The sequence below is a fragment of the Dromiciops gliroides genome, chromosome 5 (genome assembly GCF_019393635.1).
Source record: "Dromiciops gliroides isolate mDroGli1 chromosome 5, mDroGli1.pri, whole genome shotgun sequence".
Taxonomy (NCBI): Eukaryota; Metazoa; Chordata; class Mammalia; order Microbiotheria; family Microbiotheriidae; genus Dromiciops; species Dromiciops gliroides.
Window position 1 is genome coordinate 58,650,203 of NC_057865.1, and position 19,623 is coordinate 58,669,825.

The window sequence follows — 19,623 nt, forward strand, 5'->3', positions numbered from 1 at the left end:
CATGAACTCTTTCCTTTTGCCCTGTCTAGTGTGAATAACTAATTTTGGAGGAAATGACCAACAATTGTAAGAAGTGAAAAGGATAGAAGTAACTGATTATTTCTCTTTCCCACTTTGAAGTTCTTCAACCTCAAGAGATAGCTCTTGTTGCAATTACTACAGTGAATGGTCCTAATTTAATTCTCTAAGGAGTGAAGAGCTTGCCAGTGTGGGCATTCTACTACCAAGGAAGATCATTATCCCTCTATACCTTAGGAAACTATCTTCATTAATTACTATAGCTGAAAAATTCACTAGAATATGGTTATACTATCTGAACATAACTAAAATGTTTCTCAAAGGAAAGCAAAATCATCTGTCACTCATTCAAAGACATTATTGGCAGGATATTCCTAGGGTGTATGCCCTTATCAAATCAGCTTTGGGAGTTCACTGTCACTTCACATCATGATTAGTTATAAAAGTAGGATTTAAGGGGAGGTGAGCATTATGTTTGTTTTTCTTTAGATTGTATAACTGTATATGTACATACATGTGTATAGATAGATGATGGATGGGTAGATGGATGGATGGATTCAAATATATGATAGATATAATTACATAAATTATATATGTGATTATATATATTATATAGCTATAGATATAATGGATATAATAGTAGATAAAATTCAAAGCAAAATACTTTTTCAAAGAGCCTGAAAGCTATTAATCTAGCTAGAAACAAACTTACTTACAGAGAGCTTTCAACTCACTGATGTGTGTATTCTGTCTAGCATAGTATATTGCAACCATCCAAACCTAATCTTGGGCAACTCCTTGTCCTTATTCTCCATAAATCCTCCACAGGTGGATCCACCCAACATGCTATGAGCCTTTTTTTAGATCTCTTAGCTCTAAATGGTCAGGGGGGAGGTGGCAAAAGTCGACAAATTATGCCTTGCTCTTGTTATGACCCGCCCATATTCTTTTCTGGTTCTACTTCTCTCTGATAACCATTATTCTACCTCATCTGTTCAAATGAAAGGAATATGTTGTACCTTCTGCCTACTACTGCTTTTCCCCTTTAAAAAGTATATTTCCGAGTGCGGCGGGGCAGGTGAAGGGGGCGGGCGGGTGGTCACAGGAGAGGCGGCGACGCTAGGGAGCAGGAGCGGCCTGTGGCGGCCGCAGGGGGCCAGACCGGGCGAATGAGGCGAAAGAGGCTGAGGACTCGCAGCCCAGGAGCACCGAGCACGCGGGGGAGGCGGCCCCCTCCCCAGACCACCCCCGGAGGCCGCCCAGAGGAGGAGGCTTGGGGGGAGCCGCCCCCGGGCCCGGCGTCATGAACTCCAAAGTGGAGAACCTCCCCCCCCCCCCCCCCACACACACACACACATCATCTGTCTGGTGTACAAGGAGATCACGACGCTCACCTCGGACCCCCCTGATGGCATCAAGGTCTTTCCCAATGAGGAGGATCTCACTGACTTGCAGGTCACCATCGAAGGCCCAGAGGGGACCCCCCCTACGCAGGAGGCTTGTTCCAAATGAAACTGCTCCTCGGCAAGGACTTTCCAGCAGCCTCCCCACCCCCAGGGCTTCTTCCTCACCAAGATCTTCAAACCCAATGTGGGGGCCAACAGTGAGATCTGTCAACGTGCTCAAAAGAGACTGGACCGCCGAGCTAGGCATCCTCCACGTGCTGCTATCAGATGCCTTCTGATGCACCTGAACCCGGATTCGGCGCTGAATGAGGAGCCGGGCCGCTTGCTTCTGGAGGACTATGAGGAGTATGCAGCTCGCGCCCGGCTGCTGGCAGAGATCCATGGCTGGGCTGGGGCCAGGGCTGTGAGGGCAGCCAGGGGTGGTCCTGCGGGAGCTGAGGCTGGCCCAGCAGAGGCAGGCGCCTCCCTCCTCATCCCCGCCGGGCCCCTGGGGCCCAGGCCCCCAGGGCCCAAGAAGCATGCTTGGGGAAGGAGACAAGCAGGCCTCCAAAAAGAAGACGGACAAGAAGATGGCTCTTAGGAGGCTGTAGGAGGGGGGAAGCTTTTGTAATCTTACTAAGTTATTTAAATTATGATGGGGGAGGGGGTGCAGTGGGAGGGGGGGGGACTGGATTTTTTTTTTTCTAAAATAAAGTTGAAAAAGCAAAAAAAAAAAGTATATTTCCACATTAATCACATTGTAAGAAAAGAATCAGAACAAAAGGAAAAAAATTACAAGAAAGAATAAACAGCAACAACAACAGAACAACAAAAGTGCTTCAATCTGCCTTCAGACTCCATAGTTCTTTTTCTGAATGTGGAAAGCACTTTTCACCATGAGTCTTTCACCATTGTACTGCATACAATGTTCTATTGGTTCTGCTCATTTCACTCAGCATCAATTCACGTAAGTCTTTCCAGATTTTTCTGAAATCCATCTGCTTATTTCTCATAGCCCAATAGTATTCCATTACATTCATATACCACAACTTGTTTAGCCATTCCCCAACTAATGGGCATCCCCTCAATTTCCACCACAAAAAGAGCAGCTATAAATATTTTTGTACATGTGGGTCCTTTTCCCTTTTTTATGATTTCTTTGGTATATAGACCTAGTAGTGGTATTGCTGGGTCAAAGCGTGACCTTTAACTTTATGTACTCAAAGACCACCATTCCCCACCTCCTCATAGCCATCTATATCATCCCTTCAGTGTGTCTACTTACAGTGTTTCTATCCCTTCTCTGCCCTTCCATTGAGCCCTCTCAAAGCCCTGTTCTATTGTTAACAAAATGACCTTCACTATACTTGTACTCTCTCCTGCAAAATTAATTTGTGGATATTTGGGTTTGGTTTTCTATGTAGATATTCATAGGATAAAATAATAGGATAACAGTCTACCTCCACATTTTACATAAGAGGAAACTGAGTTGTTAGAAGTGAAAATAGCTGTGTGGTTTGTTTATGTAAGTAGTAAGGACATTTAAATATTTTCTAAGCCACCTTAAAGTAAGAAATTTTCCCTCTCTTCTTTCTCTGAATCAGGCTGAAAAATGAAGTTTATGGCATCCTTCATCAACTGAGTCCCTGCCTTCACCCAGAAGTGTTATTTTCTATTCTAAACTTGATCATTAAATTAGAAGAGACTTTAAATAACTAATTGTACATATGAGATTTGTTATTTTCAAGCAGCCAAATCTGAAGATCCTTAATATGCTATACTCTCTCTCTCTTAATTATGTCCAAAATATTCCCTGACTCAAGCATAAAAACGATTCCCTTTTTTTGCAGTTCTAGAAGAAAAGTGCCTGACCTTATGTTATTTGGCTCAGAATGCTGTTGGCACAAATAAAGCTGTATTTAATGTTTTTAAACTCTGCTATCCTTTCTAACTATCATCAGGCAATATTTTCCCAGTCACACAGTCCTTCTGACCATCCAATGTAAGACTTGCTAATTCTTGCTTTTGAGGCTCTTCTATTATTTAGGAACCATACTGTTCAGGAACAGAATGTCAGACACAAAGGAATGAATAACTAATAGGCTGTATCAATAGGACACAATGAATTTGAATGGAAAATTCCAAACCCTAAATGGTATGAACCAATGTAATTGACTTTGGGTTTAAAGTCACTTCGGACCAATCTATTTCTTCAAGTAGATACAGGATTCAGAAGCCAGGGTGATTAGTATCTTCTGTCTTCTCCAAGAAATGTCAGGTGTTACCTGCTAACATCAATTAATCCATTCATTAGCAACTTTAGAAAATCAATCTTTTTTAATGTTACCTTTTCCACTAAAGAGTCAAAGAAATAGTTGCCCATTCATGGCCATTCCCTCAGTCACTACTTCAGCTATTCCATTATCTCATAGGTCCTAATGCTTCAGCAACTTAGGGAATGAGGGAGTGGTGAGACCACAGGGTTGGACTGTCAAAAACAGGTCACAACCCTGGGGCCCAATGAGCAATTGAGGGGTTATGTGTTTAATCAGCAAATAATCCAATCAGCCAGCAAAGGCAGCATAGATAACACTGTGGAAAGATTGTTGGCTGTGGAGTAAAGACCAGCTCACTTTCCATTTCTACCACTTACTGCACGTGTGACTTTTGGTAAGTTCCATAATATCTGTAGGATCTCAGTTTCCTTATTTGTAAAATGATGGACCCAAAGATTTCTTCTAACTCTATAATGCCATAATACACAAAGCAAGCCCCATTAATGCCCAAAGCAAAGACTCAGAGAAGAACCAAACTGAATGCATAAAGTAATGGCAATTCCCTCAGAATGTCCCCTCCATCTGCTTTTAAACTGAGCCCAGACAGTTGTTGGCTCAGGCACAAATGCCTTATTCCTGCATGATCTATTTTATATGGGTTCATAGGATAATGTGTTTTTTTAAGGTTTTATTTAATGAACAGGACTAACTAAGTCAGTCACACATGTTTGGAGTAAAAAAAAATACTGATAATCTAGGACTAATAGGTTGCAGCTGGCTTGCCTGCTAAATGATTCATATAATAATTCTAAAAGATGACTTTTATAACTATAAACAGTGTCATCAGGGAATTGGAAGGTATTCTTCCTTAGAGCAGAAAAGGTGACCTCAGGGGAACTTGAAAGTTCATATAGGATGGTCATTGGATCACATAATTTAGAGCAAGGCGGAACCTTATAAATCAATCTGTCCAAGAAGGCTTGTTTAGAGATGAGGAAACTGAAGTCTAATGACTTGCCCAAGGTCACAGAGTCACGATTCAAACCCAGGTCCTTTGTCTCTCGATCCAGGGCTTATACTAGCCTAAAGCCAAGGACAAGTAAGTACAAAGATGAACAGAGGACTTTTTGAAGCTAAGAGGGTATTTGAGCTTCTAATGGATTGGACCAAAGTTAACATGGATTGGAAGCTTCATGCATAAAGTAAAACTGGGTCTTAGTTCAGTAGAGAAAATAAAGTTTTCTGAAAGACATGAGATAATGTTTGAGACCCAATATAGCATAATGTTATTCCAGCAAAAAGAATATGTACTATGAAACTGAAAGAGCTCAGACTCAGAGAAAGGAATGTGATTAATTTTCCCCAGGTCAAACAGCAAATCAGCAATACAGCTAGGAAAAGACCCCAAGACATTTAGCTCCCACCTGGCACCCTGCTCTCATTAACACACCAGACCCATGAGTCAACTTAGCCTCCTAGAGATTCCCAAGCTGGGTCCCATGCCCTGTAGCAACTCAATATTAAAGAATTCAGTTTCTTGTTTGTTTATTAGTGTAATCCTACCTAGTTAAAGCAAAGATTCTAACGTCTGACCTTTTTCCTCCCTATGATTGCATAATTACAGAAAATTGAGAAATTCTGGGGGCATTGCAAGATATCTGATTACTGTTATTTGTTTGTGGCAAATTAGAGAATCTTTGAATATTTTGTCATTTCTTTATAAAACTTATTTCTGTCACTTTATGGTTTTCAAGTTTGCAGATGGGGAGTGAACTAAGGGAGAAGTTTTCCCAGATTTTATGTAGTAATAATAGCTAACATACAACACTCCAATGTTTGCAAATAACTTCTGTTGGCTCAACTGATCTCCACAACAACTTTGGAAAGCAAGTAATATTATATTCCTCATTTTATAGATGAAGAGGCTGAGGGAAGTAAAGTGACCTTCTAGTACCTGTACAGTAAGTGCCTGAGGCAGAATTCAAACTCAGTTCTTACTGACTCCAAGTCTAATACTTTATCCCCTCTAAAACCAAGCTGCAAGGTTGATTCAAGAGAAGTGTCAGACTCCTATAAAGTAAACCAGACTATGTTTGCCATCTTTGACATAAAGATTAACCACTACTCCTTATTCTTTTGAGTCAATTTCTTTATGTTTTCTGTGGATATTGAGAACAGCTGGACACCATCTTCAAAAAAAAGTGCTCTTTACATGGCTGAAGACCATTTTTACCTTAACTTTCTGTAGGGAGAAGAGGTTGTGGTGATTATTATTGTAAAATACATTCTTATATATGATGGGAAAGGGAATATTTCCTGCCACGTGCTTGTGAGATATATGCACAATATGAATGTGAGATATCCTGGCTTCCATATTTTTCCAGGCTAGCCAACTCCAAACAGGCATAGGAGGAGCTCAGGGTATCGTCAGGGACAGCAGGGAGGAAGGAAAGATTCACTATCATTACAATACAGCTATGATGGATCCACTTCGGAGCAGACCTGCTTTGGGAGATGGAGGCTCTCAATACAAAACCTATAAGGCTCGCAATGTCCTTTTGTAGTTGATCGGCAGAAGACTGCTGATTAGGTCAGCACTCAGCACTCCAAGCTGACCAAAGGGGATTTTATTTCATAAGAAAGAGGAATAACAGCAGAAAAGGATTTGCTGTATAAGGAAAATTGGTTGACAAGCTACCTTTTCCTATGTAAAAAGAAAACCATAGGGGGCAGCTAGATGGCGCAGTGGTTAAAGCGCTGGCCCTGGATTCAGGAGTACCGGAGTTCAAATCCAGCCTCAGACACTTAACACTTACTAGCTGTGTGACTCTGGGCAAGTCACTTAACCCCCATTGCCCCGCAAAAAAACAAACAAACAAAAAAACAAAACAAAAAGAAAACCATAGTTCCACCTAGGCACGTTTTATTCAATTTTTCTTCATTTGGGTATTTTTATATAACCTGGTCAAATTGATTAAGATAGTTTTAACAATTATTCTAAGACCTATAAGGTCTATGGAAAACGCAATTCAGATAAGTTAAAAAAAGCATTTTTAAGCCAGAAAGCTGGACAACCCTTTGGACCTTTTAGACATTTACAATGAATAATTTTGAGATATGTTCGCTGATCTATAGTCCTCAGCTAAAATGGAGCAGCCGTGAGAGAACTGATGTTCCAATGATCTAAGGACCTCGAAATCTGGGGATTTTTAGCACCTTGCTTTCATCTCGAAGGCACAACCCAGAGCTTTCATTATAATGAAAATCAATCTTAAATAGCCTGGACATTTTCAAGCTGTGAACATCAACCATATGTGCAAACCTGGGCATGTCCTATCTCCGTGGGAGCTGTATGAGTGGGAGGAGGAAATGGAAGATCAGATGATTGGACAGATGTTCAAAGGGATCCTCGCATGGCAAGAAAACCTTCATCCATTTCTGCTTCCTTAGAGAAAAACAGAAAGGACAAACAAAAGCCTGGAGATGAGGCAGAGAAAATAGAGTAATGCTGGCTGACGGTCAAACCTATCTCAAAAGTTGAAGATTTAATTTGTAATTTGGATAAGAATTTCCTGGGAAACAAAACGTACATTTCAAAAAGAAGATTTAAGGTTATGTTGTTAGTACTAAAGTGTAGCAACTCTTAAGAAACAGTTTTGTATCGTAGAAGGAGGGTGCAACTTATCAGAAGATTTGGGTTGAGGACCTAGCTCATCCACTTATAAGATATATGACTATGGGTGAATCATTTAACTTCTCAGAGGCTCCGTTTTATCATCTGTAAAATGGGGATCATTTTATTTGACAATATCAGTAAATAAGTCTTTGTTTCATGGATGTATCTAGGATGTTATGAAGAACTTGCTATTCCTGTCAAGCTAGAGGACTCCTACCCATATCTGGTCATTCACATTGGACAATTATGATAAAGGGATCTAGGAAGCATTGCTAAAGTATCATGAAGTTGTGGTCAAGAAACTGTGTTAAGTCCACAGGTGTTGATCAAAGGAAAAAGTTCTTAAAATTAGGGGACATAGATTTAGATTCAAAAGGGATCTTAGAGTTCATCCAGGCTGATCCCTTCTCTTTTCATATGAAGAAGAGAAAGACCTTCAAAGTGAATAGTAGATTAAGCAACCAGTGTCTCAGATTTTGGATACAGAAAATACAGACTCTTAGCCAGGGATAGAGTACAACTAACAAAGGCTGGCAATAATGCATTGTCTGCCATGGTGCAAATCCAATGTGCTTTTAACTAAAATTAAAGGAAGAAGAAAGAAAAAGCCTACATATATTTACCAAGCCAGAGAATGACTGCAGGGTAGGAGAAAGAATAGCGCAGAGATGCTCAGAAATTCACAGAAGGCAAATTGTTAAAAAGTGGCAACTATAAAACCCATGATCATAAATGTATGTACACAAATGTACAGAGTATGGTCAACAGTCAAGGTGAACTAGTGACCCCAATGGAAGAGGGAAAATTTGATGTCATAGGCATCACCGAGACTTGATTAGTAATTATAGTATTACTGGAAATTTGTACCTGATTTAAAAGAATACATACATATATACATATATGGAGGCATGAATTCCAGGAGAATGTGAGCTTCTTGAGGACAGGCACTATTTTGTTATTGTCTTTCTATCTCCAATACCTAGCTTATAATAGATGTTGAATAAATAAAAGATGGACAGCAGAGCAGTAGAATCTATCAGAACTTTCTGCTAAGAAGAGACCCTCTAGCTGATAATTTACTGATTTGCCATCATGATAATCTTTTAAAAGGTAAAGCAGAGGCAGCTAAGTGGCACAGTGGATAAAGCACCTGCCCTGGATTCAGGAGGACCTGAGTTCAAATCCAACCTCAGACACTTAACACTTACTAGCTGTGTGACCCTGGGCAAGTCACTTAACCCCAATTGCCCTGGGGGAAAAAAAAGGTAAAGCACCTTGCTTTCAGCAGATAAGGATGGAACTGCTACTCTGGACTCAAAGGGATAAGAAGTTCTCAAGAATGAAATTCTGAAGACACAAGGAAAAATAATTCCTATGTGAAAGAAAAATAGGATTTATTTAAAGAGATTGTGGATGTACTGGAAAGGACAGCTCTGGCCACATCATATCTGTAGTATTGTGTTCATGGCTGGGCACTCCATTTTAAAGTGAACACCAAAAAGCTAGAGAGCATCTATAGTTGGGAAACCAGGATGGACAAGTGCCTTGAGATTATGCCATAAGAGGATATTGGCAGGGAGGAGGGGGAAAGTGAATGAAAAGGAGGGGAGGAGAAAGGAGGGGGGGAGGAGAGAGGATGGGGGGAGAGATGGGAAGGGAAGAAATCTGGAAACATGAAAACTATTTTTAAGTATCTATAGAAGGGGGTAGCTAGATGGCCCAGTGGATAAAGCACTAGCCCTGGATTCAGGAGGACCCAAGATCAAATCTGACATCAGACACTTGACACTTATTAGTTTGTGACCCTGGGCAAGTTACTTAACCCCCATTGCCCTGCCCCCCCCAAAAAAAGTATCTATATAGGAACTATACTTCTGCTTGGCCCCAGAGATAGAACTTATAGGCTTAGGTAGAAATGGGAGAAAAGTGGTTTTAGCCTTGACACAAGGAGAAATTTCCTAATGAAAAGTGCTACTTAAAGGGTTGTGATTTTCCCCTCATTAGGGGTCTTGAAGTAAAGACTGGAAGGCCACATGTTGCAAATGTTGTAAAGGAGATCCTTTTTTTCCAGAATGGGTCTCACTAAGTGGATTCTGAGGTGCCTCTCAACTCTAAAATTCTCAGATTATGTAAAACACATGTGACCACAACAGTTGATAATCAAAACTAAAAGGGATATCAATTCATAACAGTCTTGTAACAAGATTCAAGATAAATAGCACAAAGAGAAGCTTCCAATTCTATGTACATAAAGCAATATCATATGTTCCTGTCTTTAGCATACAGTGAAATTCAAAGATAATTGTCTTCCTAATGAGTCTGACTCACTGATGCATGAATTAGTAGTCCCCTATGAAAACGGGAAGGGAAACATCAGGGAAAAGATAAATGGAGCAAGAGAACAAGAGGGAAGAAAAGTAAGGGAGAAAAAAATGAAGACATTCAGCGTTGTCAACCATTATCGTCTCCTTTATCCATTCAGTTGCTGTCTTTTCTGAGTTATGTACAACCCACTTAGAGATGGATATTTTACAAGATGACCTCACATACATAGTCCACTGGCCAACTGTGAGGCAAAATTAGGAGAGACCTAATCCACACAAATACCTTCCCACACTGAAACGAACTACCCAGACCTAAGAACAAAACAGAAACCAATTTTGTTGATGTGTCTTTATAGGGCAGGGTAATTTGTTAATTAAAAACAAACATTTGAATTAAGTGATCATTTCCCCCCATAAATAGTGGATCATGTAACTCATTGTCAGACCATATTCTAAGGAGAAACATTCAAAATGCTGGGACAGTTGTAACAATTTCTTTGAAGGAGAAAAAGCCTCTCTACTTCTAGTCAATCTGAATAAATTTCAAATTTTTCAATATCATGTTATCTAGAATGGGAATATGAATAAAAAATTAATTAACTTAAAACACAACTACAGGGGGCAGCTAGGTGGCGCAGTGGATAAAGCACCGGCCCTGGATTCAGGAGTACCTGAGTTCAAATCTGGCCTCAGACACCTGACACTTACTAGCTGTGTGACCCTGGGCAAGTCACTTAACCCCCATTGCCCCGCAGCAAAAAAAAAAAAAAAAAAAAACACAACCACAACAACAACAACACCACAACTACAAAGGACCATGGGATCATAAAAGAAACGCAATAGATTATGAACTTATACATGCAATCATGATATTTCAGAAAGGACCTTAGAGGTCTTTTAGTCTAACTCTTTCATTTTACAAGTAAAAAATTGAGTCCTAGGAAAGGTTACATGACTTGTTCAAGGTCACACAGCTAGTTAAGGACCACAACCTAAATTTTTAGACTCTTTGTCCAGGACGTTTCAATCTCCACAATCTCTCTTGAACCTATTTCTCTGTATTCCCAAAGCTACCACCTGAAATCAAGCCTTCCTTTTCTCTCATTTAGAATACTGCAACAGCTTCTTGATTGTTCTCCCTTAATCTTCTCTCCCAACTCCTCTGTATTCTATATAGTGGTGACAAAGTAATTGAGTGCAGCTCTGCCTGATCTAATCCTAACTCAACGAACTCCAGTGACTCCCTATTGCCTCTAAAATGAAATATAATCTACACCACTTAGCTTTTAAAGTCTTTCACAATATGGCCCCATCTTATCTTCCAGTCTTGTTATACATACAGACATTCCCATATTCTGCAATCTACTCCAATTGGTGTCCATTCCTTTCACATGACACTCTACTTCTCATGTCTTATCTCCATATCTTTGCTCTGCCACTGCCTGGAATGCACTCTCTCCTCACCTTCATTCCTGTCAATTCCTAACTTTCTTCAAGATGCATCTCAAACACCACTTTCATACCAGCTTATGAACTTTGGAGATCAGAAGAATAGTGATGCCTTTAAAAGAAATAGAGAAGTTTGGAAGAGAACAGGATTTGCATAGAGATAACAAAAAACCAAATTGAAGTCTACATTATTTTAATGAGCAACTTTGACCTCATATAAGAAAATAAAATGTATCTGTTCTCCTTCTTTGCAGAGGTAGGGGAGTATGGATGTGGAACAGTGCATACACTGTCAGTCTTGACTGATTTATTCTCAATTTTATGGTATATTTATATCTGGACTGGAAGAGACTATCTGAATGCTAAAACAGTGGATTTTGTTGAACATTAGCTTTTTTTCAAGAGTTTAGACATAACAAAAATCTCAGTGAGTAACTAGAAACTATAGTTAGTTGCAGCCTCAAGGACAAGATGGTGGACTTGAGACAACAACAATGAAACCCCCACATTTGTGTAATAAAAGGAAAACTAGATTATTCCTTATGATGTTTTTGCCTTCTAAGTTTCTTAAGCTTACAAATCTAAGTGAATTTGAGTAAGAGATACTTATCTAATAAAGGAACTGTCCAATCTACTTTAATAGAGAATCATCCAAATTCCAGGGAAGAGACTGGATTCAAGTTTATTCAATGGACAGCTAGCTATAGCATGATCTGAGTTGAAGAGGATGTTAATAAACTATTACCCAAATCTTGACCCTAGGGGAGAGGAAGGGAATAAGCATTCATATAGTACCTATACTGTGTTCTAGGCAGCATGATGAGCACTTTTGAACAAATTTTGTCTCATTTGTTCCTCACATTATCCCACCAAGGGAGGTTCTGTTATCATCCCCATCTTATACTTGAGAAAACTGAGACAAATGGAGGTTAAGTGATTTACACATATTATGAAAGAATCTATGACATATTTAAATCAATTTGCTATGGCACATTCTTATACTTGCCTTAAGGTAACAAGTATTTTTGCCCCTCCATCAATCCTATAAAGTAGATAATTCTAATTTTATTATTCTCTTTTTGTAGGTGAGGAATATAAGGCTTAAAAGTTTTAACTGATTCCCCCTGGGTCATAACTCAATAACTGAGGGGGTAGAGATATAAACTTTGGCTATATGCTAAGTTTAAAAAAAGATAATAGTGGGGCAGCTAGGTGGCACAGTGGATAGAGCACTGGCCCTGGAGTCAGGAGTACCAGAGTTCAAATCCAGCCTCAGACACTTAACACTTATTAGCTGTGTGACCCTGGGCAAGTCACTTAACCCCGATTTCCTCAATAAAAAAAAAAAGATAATAGATTTCATTCATTTTACTATACATCTAACCTCTAGGGGAATAGTGGACTAGCAAAACATGTTTGTGAGATAATCAAAGTTTGCTATTTCTTTTCAAGGGTTTTTGCCTCATGTAGGTTTAATAAGCATTGAATTAGTTTATCAATTTCAGTGTAGCATCTGAGTCTCTGAAATTTCCTCCCAATGACATTTTCTGAAAGTTCTAGCTATATAAGATTTATCAGATTAATAACTTATCCATAACTTGCCAACACTATATTTTAATACTATTAAAATTTGGAAGACTCATGAGTTTATTGTTGGAAATATTTTTGCTTGGACATGGGATCACAGATTTTCTATGTCTTTTCACTCTATGTGATTCCTGTCCATATTTCCCAATAAATATCCTGTAAAAATCAATCTATCCAATGTACTTCCACCCTTCCTTTTCATTTCACTCTCTCAGTACTTTCTAAATACAGATGTAACACAGAGGATGTCTATCTGGTTTGGGTTTTTTTTCCATATTCTCAATATATAACTGACATATATTATTGCAGGGATATATATCCTCAAGAATATATTTTATAGCATTTCTTGCTGGTAACACGCTGTACCCACCATATGCCTTTCTTGTTCCTTTTGGGTTATTTGCCATTTTAATTTTTTTTCTGAGATATGGTATTCCATGGCTTATTTTTTAAAATGGTTTTTTTCAGGGATGAGCAGTTTGAAATCATTAAAAGCATTCTTGATTGCTAAAATGCAATAATCACATTTTCCTACTCAATTCTGGATCCATATCATTCATTTGTAGTGTAGATATACATACTAATGAACTAATTTAATAGTCTGACTATCTAACTGCATATCATAGTTGTCTTAATGCATTTTTTCATCCACTTTGTTACTTATGGTTGGTCAGACCAACCATTTTCAGATTACTGTGAATGTTGTTATACAGTCCATTCTAGAAGTAGATTTAAAAATGATTAATAAATAATATAACAGCTAAAATTTATATAGTGAGTTAAGGTTTGCCAAGCAGTTTACCATTGATCCCCCACAACAAGCCTGTGAGGTGGGTGCTATTATTATTCCAATTTACAGACAAAGACATTGAGGCTGAAAGAGGTTAAGTGACTAGTCCAGGGGTCAGAAAGTGTCTGAGGAAGGATTTGAACTCAATGATCCCTAGCTCTAAGTCCAGCACTCTATTCACTGTGTTATATCTGTCATTGACTAATAGGGGAATTAGCAGAATCTCATCCTCAATAGGAAATCATTCTTTTGTTTGGAGTTTATGCATGATACTGGCATGCGTATTTATTTGTTGAAAAGTCTTTTCTATAGTCAGGTCTATCGTAGTATCTTATTTAATTGCCAATTATAAATGAGGCACAAGTTCTCTGGGCAGAGCTTTCAAGACCCCATTTTGCTCTCCTGGGTCAAATGCTTCATTTAAAACAACTAACCATAAGAATAGTGGGAAAATCTACTTTCAATATCTATCAATAAAGAATATAAGGCAATGATAATATGTGAAGTCCTAGTCTAGTATTTCATTAGATAATGGAGGTACCATTCTAAAAGGTTAAGTCAGTGGAATACAACATCCAGAAGGTTATACAAAAATAAAAGGACTGTCTTTTCTTTTTTAAATGAACAAAAGAGGAAAATCAGAAGGAAGTGCAATCAAATAGAATTGAAACAAGAGGAATTATATACTTTTTTAAAAAGAAAGTATTATGAAATATAGATGTATGTTTTTGTACAAGCTATTTTTTTCTGTTCTGCTATGTATATTTCATTGCTTTTTTTTTCTTTCTTTTTTTATGCAATTGGGGTTAAGTGACTTGCCCAGGGTCACACAGCTAGTAAGTGTCAAGTGTCTGAGGTCATATTTGAACTCAGGTCATCCTGACTCCAGAGCTAGTGCTCTATTCACTGTACCACCTAGCTGCCCCATTGCTTCTTTTTTTTAATATTGGTGTTTAAGTCCAAAAGAAACTTCAAAGGGGGCCAGTGAGTAACACTCTGGACTTCTAAGCACTAGCCAAGAATGGAGAAGTTCATCTGCAACAGTTAGCTACCAAACGGTATGGTGTGCTGGTGCTGGTGGGGTTTTTGTTTTTGTTTTTGTTTTTGTTTTGTTTTTTACCAAAACAATTTATAGAATGGATTCAGATTCAAAAGTCTCCTCAACCTGAATGGCCCCATTCTGCCTCCATACTCATGGTGTTGGAATGAAAGAAAAGGGGTCCGACAGTGCGGAGGATCAAACAGCTCAATAAAAATGAACTGCTTCTTTCTGCAATGAGCTAGCTATTCTTTTGGTGAGGCAATTGGGGTTAAATGACTTGCCCAGGGTCACACAGCTAGTAAGTGTTAAGTGTCTAAGGCCGGATTTGAACTCAGGTCCTCCTGAATCCAAGGCTGGTGCTCTATCCACTACACCATGTAGCTGCCCTGAGCTAGCTATTTTAACAGCAGTATTCTCCAAGTTGTCACTAAATGGCTGCTAATCATGGAACATTATAATTATGAACGACACCAAAAAAAAAAAAAAAAGAAACAATGGAAAGATGCATGGTGATTTCAAGGAAGCTAGAGAATACTTCCCAGAATTACTTGCTGCAAGAAAGGGTTGAAAAGATAAAAGAGGAGGTAAGCTGCTCATGTAATGGGAATTAGATATAAAAAGGTATCCCAAGGGGATATACTGGTCCCCTCCTGACATTAAAGGTATGAGATGCAACCTCCAATAAAGTGGTTGGAACCTCTATGGAGAATTTATGCAAAGAATTGGGTAAGCATTACACAGGATGAGAGAATATAGAGTGGCTGTGGTTTATATCAGTAAAGAAAGTACTCATGGCTCTTATTAAGTTGGGGATACCTGAAAAGTTGTGGATTTCTGTTGTTGTCAAAATGTCATATCATCTGTATAGAAAATTCCCCGATGTGGGAACACACTCCATTGATTCATGTCAGTAACCCACCTATTATTTGTAGCCTCAGAGAGTTTCTGAGGCACTGAGGTTAATTGGGTTGTCCATGATCACAAAGCTAAGTGTCAAAAGCATGACTTGACCCAAAGTTTTCTGGCCCCAAAGTCAGTCTGCCGATCTCTACCAACCTCTGCCTCTCGTTACATTATTATCCTCCTCCAAAATATCATCAGGTGAAGAAACTGAAATATAGTTGTTTACCTTCCTTCATAGAGTCCTAAAAGATATGAAAGGATTTGGAAGGGACCTTTGAGATTACTTGAATCTGCCTGGAGAAGCTGTATCATACAAATAGGTTAACTGGGGAGGGGGGGGGGCGGGGATGGGGGAAATGACAATAGTATGATTTTGAAATAGTGTCTGTGAAAATCTTGCATTTGGTTCAATTCAACAAACAATGTTAGGCATCTGCTTATGGAAGATCAAACTTGAAATTGATTTAAAAGCTGCAAAAATGCTACTCATGCAGAACCACAAGAATCAGCATGTAACAACATCTGGGAACTATCCTATCATTCAACATAGTCAGTCACTCACACACACACACACACACACACACACACACACCTCTCTCCCAACCCCACCCCCCCCCCACCTTAAAACTACTCTTCTGTCCTTGGGGGAGGGGAGAGAAGTTTTTCTTAACTTGCCTTGCCAAACAAAGGCAGAACTATGGATAGTGTCGAGATTGGAATTAGAAAGATCTGAGTTCAAATTCAGCCTCAGATATTCTCTAGCTGTGTGACCTGGAGCTTAACTTAACCTCTCTGTGCCTAGATTTCTTACAGTGTAAAATGGGGGTAATAATAGCATCTATCTCGCAAGATATTTGTAACAAATTAAATAATATACTACTTTGCAAACTTTAAAGGACCTTATAAATGCTAGCTATCATGATAGCTATTATTACTGATATTATCTGCCTTTCTACATTCACTTAGTAGAGGAAGTTAAACTCAATACTTCCCTATAAACTACTCCCCCCCTCCCCACATCAGTAAGAACTAGCAGTCCCTGGAGATCCCTTGTCTATATAGCCTTAGGGCCCTGAGAGACTTTGAAAATGTTTCTCCTCCAATTTTCTGTCAGCTGAAATAAACCAGCGTTCCAAATGCTGACAGCTCTGAGGACAGAGACAAAGCCTTTGCCCAGAAAGGAACTACATTTCAGAACCTCCCTTCCTCTCTCTTAAGTCTCCAGCCTGTGTCTGCTAGCCCTCAGGGCAGATGAACGGCCTATCTGTGTATCCAGGTGCTTCCACCAAGGATAATGAAGAGTCAGCTGACTGGGGAATCTTAGGCTCTAATTTGTAATCACTTGATTTTTAATTTTGGAGTGCTGTGGCCCCTGTGCCTACAGGGCTACACAACACATTGTGTGTTTTTTATGAATAATATAAATTCATTTGAAGGTTCGTTTCACCCCCCAGTGACATTCATTACCTGGAGAAAGGAGAAAATTAGAAGCCAACTGTTTATGATTGGGGGAAGGGGAGAGAAAAGAAAGTGGAATTACATGCTAAATAGGCTTATAAGTGAATCAGACACCCTCATTTTCAGGCTACTGGAAAAGCAGACAGGAATAAATAAACCAGTAAATACCCTTAAGGCAACAAAGATCAAAAACATGGTTGCTTCAGTTCTTTAAGTATATTATGGTGGAGCATGGTCCACAGCACTCAAACTACTCAATAGGGCACCTAAGGAACTGGAATGACTAAAAATGGAACTATTGTTTGACCTTAGGAGGACTACAGTTGAGAAAATGGTGACACAGAAATGTTGAATGAGATGGCCAAAAAAAGCCCACCCTCATGTGTTGCCTTCATACTTTGAAAATATTTTGACTGACTAACCTAATTTGGGGCTAATCTGACTGGAGGACTAATCTGGGGACTTTTGACTATTTGGCTATCTGACTGCTATCAACTTAGTATGGGCTGTTTAAAAGTTCTACCACACTGCTCCCAAATTGATAAGCAAAATATTAAGAAGCCTCTTAATTAAATAATCAAAGCAGAATTTATTTATGAGATACTATTTAACATTCAGAATACAGGGAAATAAAATGCACAATGTTCCAGTGCTTCCACCTGCTGCCCCTGGAACTTTTTTAATACAATAAGTGCCTTAGCCGCCTCTTGCCTTAGGGTACTCAGGTCCTTTATTCTAACTCCAACCCCCTTTCACTTTGTAAATCCCTCTGCTTCTAACTTTCCTCTCCTTACTGCCACTGCTGAACCCCTGTGTTTCTCTCTCACTGACCAGATTCTGTCTGTCTGCTCCGTCAGTCTGCCCTTCGGCCTCTCTTTTCTCTGCTCCTAGTCCTTCAACCTTTTCCTGCGTCCTTGTAGCCCCCCTTAATCTTGTCAGCCAGCCTCCAGTCCTCTTCTCAGCGCCCCCTACTGTCTCACTCCCAGGTCTATATATATATCTTTCTTATCTCCACTCAAATCTCGGGGCCTTTTTGTACCCCCATACCCACCAAACTAATCTGCCAGCCAGGGCTGCGGCTGGGCCTGGGGGAATGCTCATGCATCATGTGCCTTAGCACAGGCTTCCCAGAGCCCAGCCTGGCCCAGGATCTCTCGAATAGCTCCACTCAGATCAGAGGGAGCTGGGGGCTTTTTTCCACCAGCTGTCTGACCTGGCATCTTGTACAGCCCACGGGGCTTTTTGGCTCAGCTGAAGCAGAGGGGGAGGGGCACCAGCACCTCCCACACAGAAGAGACCCTGAGGGCCTAAGGCTTTCCAATCTCAGCCCAAAGGTAGGGTCCCCAAATCAAAATAAATTTCAACAATACATATACAAAAAGGAGCAACACTTGTATGTAACACAAGTGTGTAACTGTGTGGGAGACCATACAGTACCCTGGCTTCCTTCAAGGTATAGCTCATGTGTCATAGCCTACCTGAGACCTATCTTTATCTCCCCAGAGAACATGGACTTTTAGGTTTTGCATCATATCCCCAGAACCAATGCAGTGGATGCTTAATAAATGCTCACTCAATGAATGAATGAATGAATGAATGAATGAATGAATGAATGAATGAGTGAGTGAATGAATGGTTCCTGCCCACTCAAAACCTTGGAGAATTTTTTTATACGGAAAAGAAAAAAGCATATACATAGCTGGAATTGAGAGTAAAAGCCATCAGGCTATTAAATTTCAGAATTATCATTGTTAGTTAATGTTTCAGGAATATATATCATAAAGTGATTGTTTGGAATCAAATTCAGAGTGCAAAGACCACAGTGATACTTCCACTTGCCACTGGCCAAAAGTAGCCATCTCAGTAGATGTAAACATCAAATTCTTGGTGAGAAGCATGGACGCCCTAGGTCTCTGATAAAAGCAGAATGTAATCCAAATGTTTCTGAAATGATCATTGGTAAGAGGAGAGTAGCATGCATATTTGGGTCTGGCCATTTAATAGTGAAAACTTTAAAAGTAATGTCTGTGTCCTTCTAACTTATGACTCAGAAAATGGAGCCCAACATTGGAACCAGGAGGATAATTTACTAATTTGACAATTTTTGGTGGACTACTTTACTCCTCCAAGTGCCTCAAATGACCCATTTTCAAAGGCACTCGTTGGCAATATAAACTAGCACATCTGCACATTAAAGATGTAAAATACCTCACTTGGGAAAGACAAAATGGAAAAAGCTGAATTTCAGATTTCTAGACCACAGACTAGAACTCACATTTTATGTCTCCCAAATCACAGGATCCTATTTTGTTCTCCACTTTCCTTCATACTATATTGTATTGGCTGTTACTCCAAACTTACTTATCTAAGCTTGACGAAGAACTCTGAAATTTGGGGAAAAAAGTCCAACTGCTCTTCTGTCCCCGCTCCACCCCCACCTGTGTACCAGAAAAGAACAGGTGGCCCAAGCAGCTGTAAAACTTCATGTGTCAGTGGCTTGACTGGGGGTGACTCAGAACGGGAATTAGGGGCAGGATTTCCAATGGTTAAAAAAATGTTACATATTTCCATCTAATTCTTCTCTCTACCTTTTCCACACTTGTTTAAAGATATTTTTCTTCTAAAATTGATTTTTCAAAGAATTATTAATATGCAATAATATAATCTGGCATGAATCATTTTTTCTTTTTATGGATGCTATTTTAAAAATTATCT

The 19,623-nt window shown here is 39.4% G+C and overlaps 1 pseudogene; it reads left to right on the forward strand.

Moving 5' to 3' along the window:
* The first annotated feature begins 1,321 nt into the window (after positions 1 to 1,321).
* On the forward strand, positions 1,322 to 2,014 carry LOC122727470 (annotated as a pseudogene).
* Positions 2,015 to 19,623: the final 17,609 nt, after the last annotated feature.